We start from the raw sequence: 9,662 nt of genomic DNA, 5'->3' as shown, positions 1-9,662 counted from the left end.
AAATGTTAGTGCTTTCAGAAAGAATCTGTTTTTCTTCTTAAACATAACATCATAACAGCAATACATTTCATTACATTCTTTACTTGCAAAAGAACTTGAGAAGGTTTCATGCAACAAAAACAATGAAGGAAAAAGAGACACAGGGAAAGAAAAATAAAGAGATGGAAAGGTCTCTACGATAATTCTGAAGCCACTGGTAGCTCCGATTAACAGATCTGCCTCTAAGCCAACTCATCTGAACAGGTGTCCAAAATATAAACACATTAATTACTAGGTATATTTTTTCTCTGCAAGCTGAATTTTATTTTGCTGTCACAGCCAATTAAAAAAAACAAAAACAAACAAACAAAAAAAAACCCTCCCCACCCCCAATAAAAAGCTAACCAAAAACCCACAAGCTGAATTTATACCTTTCTTTAAAGTGACAACTCTGGGAAAGACTGAAAGAAAAAAAGTGACTTGATGACTATTCAAGTGTAAATATAATGGCAAAATATAAACAATAAAAAATTTAAGTGCTGAAGGGTTTGAAAAGATTAAACAAAAGAGGAAACAATGCGTAAGAGTGAAGCACAAAGCAACCACATAGTCTCTCTCACATCCCAGGTGAAGAGACAAACACACTCTCTTAAATTTGTGAAAGAAATGGCAAGAGAGCCTATCTTCACTTCAGTTTCCTCTGAATCCGCTGGAGAGTGGACTTACCCCATCAGCACCCCCAGAGAACCTCAGCATTTCTGTCTCACTGGGTGTTGTCCAAAACAAATGTTGCACAGGCTATGGAGCACTCTGATGAACACAAAAGTGAAGCAGTTTTAATAGGTCACAGGTGACACATACAATGGTCAGCCCAATTGCAAGCTTGTCAACAGGGAAAAAGGTGGCCCAGCGTCTTCAAGTCTGTCAGGAGAATGAAGAGACATTAGATAGTTCATTAGTCCATTGCTCAGGCTCCATCAGCAGTAGCAGAGAACAGTTTATTGCACAAGATTAGTATGTTCCCTCGCCCATGCATGCAAGGAAAGCCAGCAGGACTTTTGTTACTAAATTCCTTGGGAGCATTTGAAATTCCTTCCTGATGTGGTGTGTTAGCACAGCAGAGTATGCACTCTGCACCAAATATAGATGCAAGACAGGCTACACTTTCTCCCTGTAAAGAAGGAAGATTAAGATGCAGATTGCAACCTACATCTATACTTCAGGGCAGCTGCAAACTAACCCACTACTAAGGCAACTACAATGACAGTTTTGCCCCACGTCACTAATTTCTGCATTTAACTTACATTTCCAGTTCAAGTGTGTTAAGGGACCCTTTCTCTTTAATTATCTGCCAGTGTGTTTACAGTAATACAGATGTTTGTATTAAACTTGTGAAATAAATGCATCAATTAAAAATATCACAATGACTCTTCAAGAGAGACAGTTACATCAGTGGAAGAGTGAAATATCTCTCTTTCAATCTTACAGAAAGCAATCAGCCAGCAATGATGCAAGAAGATCAGATTTAAAAGGAGACCAAAACATAGTCATGCTATCAAATCAAAACACTGAAGCCATGTTGCTGGTATTGTTTGAAAGAGGTGATTTAAAGGGACACAAATTTCAGAAAGCTAAATTTAGAACAAGTACTGAAATATGTTACACAGCCACACCTCTAATAGCACATTACTTTAGACATCTGCTATTGGGGTGGATTTATCCACCTCAAAATTCATCAGGGAAGTTGAATTTTAAGTGTTCCAGAACCACAAGGCTTTAGAATCCTTTTTTAAAAGTAATTTATCATGAAGTTATAAATAGCAGTGCTTTGCTTTAATAAAATAACTCCATTATGTATAAGCACTACTTGAAGGCTCACACCGATGAGCATTCCTTTGTACATTTTGATCAAACGTTTCCCTCTTCCAGATCATGGTACGTCAAACAGCAAGGACATGCCAGGTCCTGCCTGCCCCTTTCACATCATGGAAGTGTCAAATTGTGACTGACTTAGGCAGAACTAAAACACAAAGTACTTAAATCTTACTCCCTCCTTTCTGCTTATTTCTCTGTAACCCGGCTGTTAAGCAGCTCTGTGCTCACTGCTGACCCCTAATGTAACAGGAGTGTGACTCTGGATATGAAGCTGCTGTTCCCAGGTTGTGACCCACCACACTACAGAGGACAGTATGCAACACTTAAGAATTCAAATCCCACAAATTTTGGAAGTATTGCCTTCAGCCTCTTTCAGCACTAACTGAAGAGCAGTTAAAATTACTTCCCAGGCTTCAGAGACATTGTTTGCTATTCACAATTGCTGTTGTGCAATCACCAGAAACAGGTGATTTGTTCTTTGTTTTGGGCCTCAGTACTCTGCTGTTGAATGCAGTAAGAGGTGGTTCAGTGCAACAGGGGAGCTTCAGTGGACAGAAACTTGACACCAAGAGTCATTCTATGTGTGAATGGTCTTCATACTGCAACCAAGTAACACCATGATGATTGAGCTGCCTGCGTGGCAATGAATACTAGAAAATACCATAATGGGGAGAGCAGTAGATTTAATGCTGTGAAGAAATAATCTTGAATGGACATATGCTTATCCTGGTGGACATCTTGTGAGTTAAAACAGAAGCAATGTGGTTTTCCTGCTACTCCTTTCTACTGGAATGGCTTTTGTTGTACGTAACTGTATGCAATAAAAAACAGTGCTCTGAGAGCCTAATACACAACGAATAAACACAGTTAGGAGTTCACTTTAAAATTGCAGTATTGATGCAAAACTAATCACTAAATTGACCATCAGTGACCATGCTGCTGGTGTTAAACCTGCAAAGTATAGGTTCCATCTACAGATAGACATGTACCATAGACCAACATCTGTGCTGACCATGCAAATAAACCAGGTTCTCAAACAAATCTTTTACAAGAGCTTTATCAGTCTCAGCAACATCTCCAGGATCCTTTTGCCAGGACAAAAGTCTTTTCCTATGAATCATGGATTAATTTATTTTAACTACTTTTTCCAATTTCTCAAACTAGCTTCACCTGAAGTATCAGTCCTGTCGTGAATTCTGCAGTCAGCTGCTTTGATGAAGAATCCCCATTGATGAATTACCTTAAATTTTACACTTGAAAACAGTTTCTCAGGTCAATAACCACCATCTTTGTTTGAAAAAGGACATAAATTGAAGTTCAATGTTGTTGTGGATGCAAGACTTTCTGGCACGATATCCTGTGCCCTTCCTCAGTGTGGAGGAAAGGAGTCTAGTTGAAACACGCAGTCAGACACAAAGCTGCAGTGGGGATTAGAGGAGAAAGGAAATATCAAATTAAGTAGAAATGTAAACTTATTGCATTTTTTAAATTGCACAGAGGTTCTTGTTTTGTTTTTAACCTTAACACAATTTCAGTATTAGAATGCTTGAGGAAGAGTCTTGAGGGATATGTTCTCAGACAACACATTAATTTGCCTGAATGTTATGATCAGAGGAGAGTACTGTGTATTCACTGGCAACAATAATATCCCCAGAGTGCTGAGGTAAAATTCACATGATGCAAAATGACTTTCAAATTAAAGTTTTTACAGGTCACATTAAAAATACCATAGCATCACTGGCTGTGAAGTAGGTTTTGCTCCAGTCTGCTCTATCCTCTAATCTGAAAATGACCATAAATCAGGGTGTTACTCCTGAGGCATCTTGTCAGGCCCTGAGGTAAAAGGAATGAATATTAAGTAAGTTTAAGTTAATAATAATGGTAATGTGTTTCCAAGTCCTTAGCTTTGCATATTTGTCAATCTTTTTGCACTGGTTCTTTAAAATCATGCAGTGTGTTTTACATATGCTTCAGATTTAAAAACAAAACCAAACAAAACCTCAGAATCTTCTTAATTTGCAAGATGCAATAGCAGATTTAGCTTTTCCCCAGTTACACAATTACTATTCCTTTAACTAAATCTACAGAAATTTTTTTAAAAGAAACAGTATCACTGCAGCTATTTTTTAAATCACTGAACTTGAATCTCAGAACTTGGCCTAAATGAATAGAAAATTTTCAGGAGTTCCCTGTCATTATCTCATTACACAGAAGCTTTTCAGAAGGCAGAGAGAAATTATTTAACTTATGTCATCTCTTATCAATGCAGCAGGATCTGCAGCAACTATGTCATAGAACCTTGCTTTCAGTGTTTCGGGCATAAAAATATCATGAGAGTACTTCATGGACTGCATAGTTTGGGGTTTTTTCCTACTTGATCTGATATTTAGTAAACATTAGGTAATCAAATGCCTTTCTCTAGGTTGCTCTTTCTTGCTGTGCTAATGTTTCTCCTGTTTGCAGAGTATTTGATTAAGTGCCTTTAAAGGACTAGCTGCCTCTCTACCATGTACAGGGAAATGCCCCATCACCTCTGTGTCGTAAGATGAAAATGATTTGAGCTATGCTTTTCATACCCTCTTAGGGGTATGTGTGATTTCCATGACATCTCACCCACTCTTGAATATTAATGAGGTTTCCTTCCTAGCAACCCCTTGAAGCAGGGGATGCAGCTGTTACCCACTCCCAGCACACACACACACACTGGCAGTAGCAACCAATTCATCCTTAAAGTAAATTCTTCCCTAAGAACAATGAAGGAACTCTATTAGAACTGTTATGTCACTTGAAATGTCTTTGACAAAATTGTTAGCAGACAGTTTAAAGATGGACATATCTATGATAAGGTCCAGAAGCTAACACAATTCTTAAAGAAGAGGTAACAGCTAACACTGAATTGTAGAAAGAACCCCAACAGGTCACCTGTAAATGCTCTGACTTCTTCATGAACAGCTGCTTCTGCAGAGGTAATGCACCATGAAATGACACCTGCAAATGGCAGCTACCTAATGAATTGACCACATACAATGGGTGGAAATAAAAACCTCGCAAGGCTTATTGAGCATTTGGCTTGTTGCAGCCTTTTGATGCTCTTTCAAACAAAAACTCTGGATACAGGTGACCACATTACTGTGTTTCTTTGGATACATTTGTCTTGGAGAGAAGGCAGGCCATATTCTGAGAGGCAGTGAGTGATATAAAGCAGACAGTGGAGCATCACAATCACATCATCACCATAGATATGTGGAGCAGCAGTCAAATGTGTTGAATACATTGTACAATCTTCACCCTGCTGAGACCAGCTTGCAGTTATCTATCATCCAGTTGTGGCATGCAGAGAGCTGCATACAAGAGTTCAGAAAGAGAATGGTCTGCACTTAGTACCAGTTTAGAATGTGGCTTGTTTCCAAGTCTCTAAAAGTCAGACTCACATCACACAATTGTATTAAATATCACGTAACCATGTTATACACTTGCCTGTGGAAATGATTAAGACACCATGAAAGCTACTCTTGCTCCTAGTAGTCTAAAAACCTTAAGAGGAGAACAGAATGTTAAAAGACACTTATCACTTGGCCAAGAACTACAAAAATCCCAACAAACAAAAAACCCAAACAACAAACCCCAATAAAATCCTTGGCACAGTACTTGAGAGAAATGTCCTACTGGAGCTCTCCAGCCCAGTGGAATTCTGCAACCTCTATTCCTGTGAAGCATGGGGATCATGAGCAATCCAGGCATGCCTCAAAATGAACAACAGTAATGGGAATGTGCTGTCACCCAGCATCTGCAACTCTTCCCGAGAAAATGAACAAGGGACAAAGAACCCCCAAAACAGAGATAGCAATCCATACACTGCAAACACAGTGAACCATGTCAAAAATTATACCACAGAAATTAACACAGAGTGCTCCTGTCATACTACAGTGTTTGACAAGTTCATTTAGATCTTTGTTCTACAGGTTGTAAACTGTATATATCATTACTATGTGGAAAATTAGCTGAACTTTTCCAACTGAATTTAAAGAACTGGGATTTTCAATTTGCTTTTGAATTTTCCAACTTGTTTCCCTAGCACATTTCAAATTTTAGGAAAGTATTTTTTTTTCCTCTGCTCTCCATTCAAAAGGAGTTTATGTCATGACCCAGCCTTCCTCTTGTCTCTGTATTATATTACCATAATCTTTGCTATAGTAGAGACCTATGTAAACTAAAGTCAACTGTCAGGGTTGCTGCCTTAATTTTCATTGCACGTTCTTGTATTAGCATAACTAAAATTTTATAGTCACACAAGCATCTATTTTTGATTAATATCTTTGATTAGTTAAGTTTTCTCCCACTCTGTACAAGGGACCCATTAGAAGTGGGAAACCAAACTCATTTTTGGGTGAGTTACTTACCTGTATTTCCACCTGGTAAGTCTCCACAACAAAACTACCTCCACTAAACATCAGGGGAAAAATATCTTAAAGAACTCCTTGCCTCTATATCCTTGCAAAAGGCATGCAATTAATCAATTTCTAATAGAATTTTCAACTCAAATGCAGTCTTGACAGGCATCAGTATCATAACAACAGGAGGAAAGTGGGAGGAAACAAAAGTGAGATGGATTGTGGGAATTAATGATTTTGAAATAACAGCCTAGTGTACTTCTCTAGCATCTGAATTCAGTTTCCCAGAAGTAACCCTGCAATAGCCTGTGCTATTATGTATGATGAAATTGTGGGAATCGCACACTACAAAAAAGGTTCAGTCTACTGAGAATCAAAATGACTACACAAGTTGTAACCAGAATGTATGCTCGACTGTTTGCCTTTGTATTGTATGTCAGAGTAGATTGCTTATTACACACCTGAAAAAGACATCTCTGCAAAGAGATACCATGAATTAATTACCTTGTAGAACGATGTTATGCAGATTCCAGATATTCAAGCAGTTTTTGGTTCTGCAATTCACATTCAGGCATTTTTTGCCCTTTCACTGTTTTATTTAAGCTAGAAGTCTAACATAACTACTAAGCATTTTTACAGTGATGATTCTCTTTTTACTGCTGCAAGAACTTGGGGAGATGGGGGATGGCCAGAAGATAAGAATCACCAAAACTTTGCTTTCATCCCTGTTTCTCAGCATTTTACCTCCAGAGCTCACTTAATGTACTATTACAGAATTCCATCTGTAGCTCCAGAAGCTTCCTTTCTTCCTCCTTCCCTCCCTACATAGATTAAAATTGTCCTGTAGAAACATTTCAGGCAACTGGAGGTTAACGTAATATCGTTACATGTCATTACTGTTGTTGAAAGCCTGTAACACCTCTCCTTGTAATCATGAATTACTGACACATTTCACTGGGATGGAAAAATCTCCCCCGTCTTTTTTGTCATCTGGCACTTATATTCTTAGGCTAGCATGATGGTATAAGAGGTGCTATACAATCCCACTGTACATACAACCCTTCTCCATCCATCCCTGTAAGTCTAGACTAAATCTATTTGAATGCTAAGTTAGTCACAAAAGCTATGAGTCTCCATGTTTCAAAGCTGTTTTGTTTCCAAGAAGAAAATGATTTAGTCCTACCTGCCCAGGGAGGTTGTGGAGTCTCCTTCTCTGGAGACTTTCAAAACCCACCTGGATGCATTCCTGTGTGGACCACCCTAAGTGATCCTGCTCTGGCAGGGGGGTTGGACCCAATAATTTCTTGAGGTCCATTCCAACTACTAACATACTGTGATACTAATCTCAAAATTAGTAGGCAGTAAACAAAATCAAACATTGTTATGGAAACTAACAGAAACACCCACACCCCCTTCACAATTAAGAGCCTACTGTAGAAGCATTTTATATGAATACCAATATATCCAAGAAATGCCCAACTGAAAATGGATGACCCCTACTAAGCTGACCACCTCTCCAGTGCTGCTGTCACAAAAAAAAAAAAAAACAAACCAAAAAAAACACCAAACAAAAAACAATAAACACCAACGACAGTCAGGATTACGTTACCAGAAGAAAGTGACAAAGATTACATTTCCAAAATAGACTAAAAAATACTTACCATTTTTGAAACATTTAAAACACATCCAAACTTGGCTAACAGGAACTTAGAAATTCTTGTTATTGGTTTCGTTACAATGGAACACTGTTGACTCCATACCTTCCAAGTCATTAATCATAATATATTCAGTTGGAGTATATGGAGTACAATTCTTAGAACCGATCCTTCCTACCTTCTATTGGTATCTCCAGATCTTACAGGTAGCACTGTATCCTTCACTGCAGGTGATAAAAACAACAACAAAACAACCCACAGACCCCAAACCACCACATATTTGCATCCCCTGGAACTCTGGTTTTTTAATTGTTTTTGCAACTGAGAAGTGCAGAGAAAGAGCCTCAGGTAGAGTCATCACTACTGCACAGTAGTAGCTGCCCAGACAAGTGAAAATAGATTACTTGAGCACAAATATAGAGACATGCTAAAAGGCAAGTATCTCACTGACTCTGTATTCAATTAAGGGTTGTACATTCCTGAACATTCAGTAGCAGGTACAATCATAGACGGCAGATTGACTAAGACAACCAGCACAAAAATCTGTTAGTTACATTCAGCATTAATCTTAACAGATGGCGTTTATTCCTTTATTTTATTTGAAGAGTTCATAGGAAGAATTCAGAAATATCTGGCAGACTCATGCAACAACATCGAAAACTACGTACCATTGCACCTGATAAATAGAAAATAGGCAAAGTGCTGATAAATAGCACCTTACCAGCCACCTGATTTCCCTAAGGGAAGGGAGCAGAAAGAGAGGAAAAAAATAAAACCAAACAAGCCCGAAAGCTGCCATAGCCCAATGGGTTATATCAAGACTAGATTAGTGACCCTAAGGTGAAAGTCAGAATGCACTGGCCTCTAGGAATACTGGAAGACAGTTAAAAAGAGTCTCAAGACTGGACTTCATACACTGCACCAAAATTAACGTGGGGGGTTATTAGGGTGAGCAGTCACTGGTCCAAATTTGCGCATACAGCTATGTATTGTTTTAAGCTGATTGGCACCACTAGAACGGACAACGGACAGGGGAAGAAGGGGTAAGGGCTACCCCCACCCAGTGGCACAGAACAGAGCAAGCCCGATTGTATATTCTACACCATGCTCACTGCATGACAGCAAAGGGGCTGGCCAGAGTTTATGGGACTTGTAATGTATTTTATGGTTTGTGAGGTTTCCTGTTCTGGGTTTTTTGCTGTTTCTTCCCCAGTTTCTGGGTGGAGTTTGTTCCTTTTGTTGTGGTTTTGGTTAGCACATAGCAGCAACGGTTTTTGTGGCTTTGTCTGCTGCATACACTGGGACCCTTTCTATTGTTTGGTTGTTTTTTTTTTTTTCATTTTTCCCTTTTGTGTAATCCGATATCCCTGTCCTTATCTCAGATGACATTCCAGCTTTCCCAAGCTCCTCTCCTCCTTGCTCACCCAGAGTGGAGCAGGGGGGAGGAGAAAACCCCTCTGTTGTAACTAGACTGTCAAGGACTCAGCTGCAAGCTGAGTTAAAACCAGGACACAGGAAAAGATACTTTTGTCATTTAAGCCATTAAGTTACTCTTTTAACAGAGAAGTTGCTTTACTTTTTTTCCTCTAGGGATTATGTGGAAAAACTGAGACAGAAAACCAAATATAATGTTTGAATGACACATCCATCAAGAAAACTTGAAAAGTAGTAACAATGTTCAGAAGAGCAAAACGTAGGGCAGTAACAACATTGGGTACTTACACCTACAGTTGGTAGTTTCACACACAGTATTCAAACATGC

This window comes from Indicator indicator, chromosome 5 (assembly GCF_027791375.1).
Source record: "Indicator indicator isolate 239-I01 chromosome 5, UM_Iind_1.1, whole genome shotgun sequence".
In the NCBI taxonomy this organism is placed as follows: Eukaryota; Metazoa; Chordata; class Aves; order Piciformes; family Indicatoridae; genus Indicator; species Indicator indicator.
Note: the sequence above shows the minus strand (reverse complement) of the source record.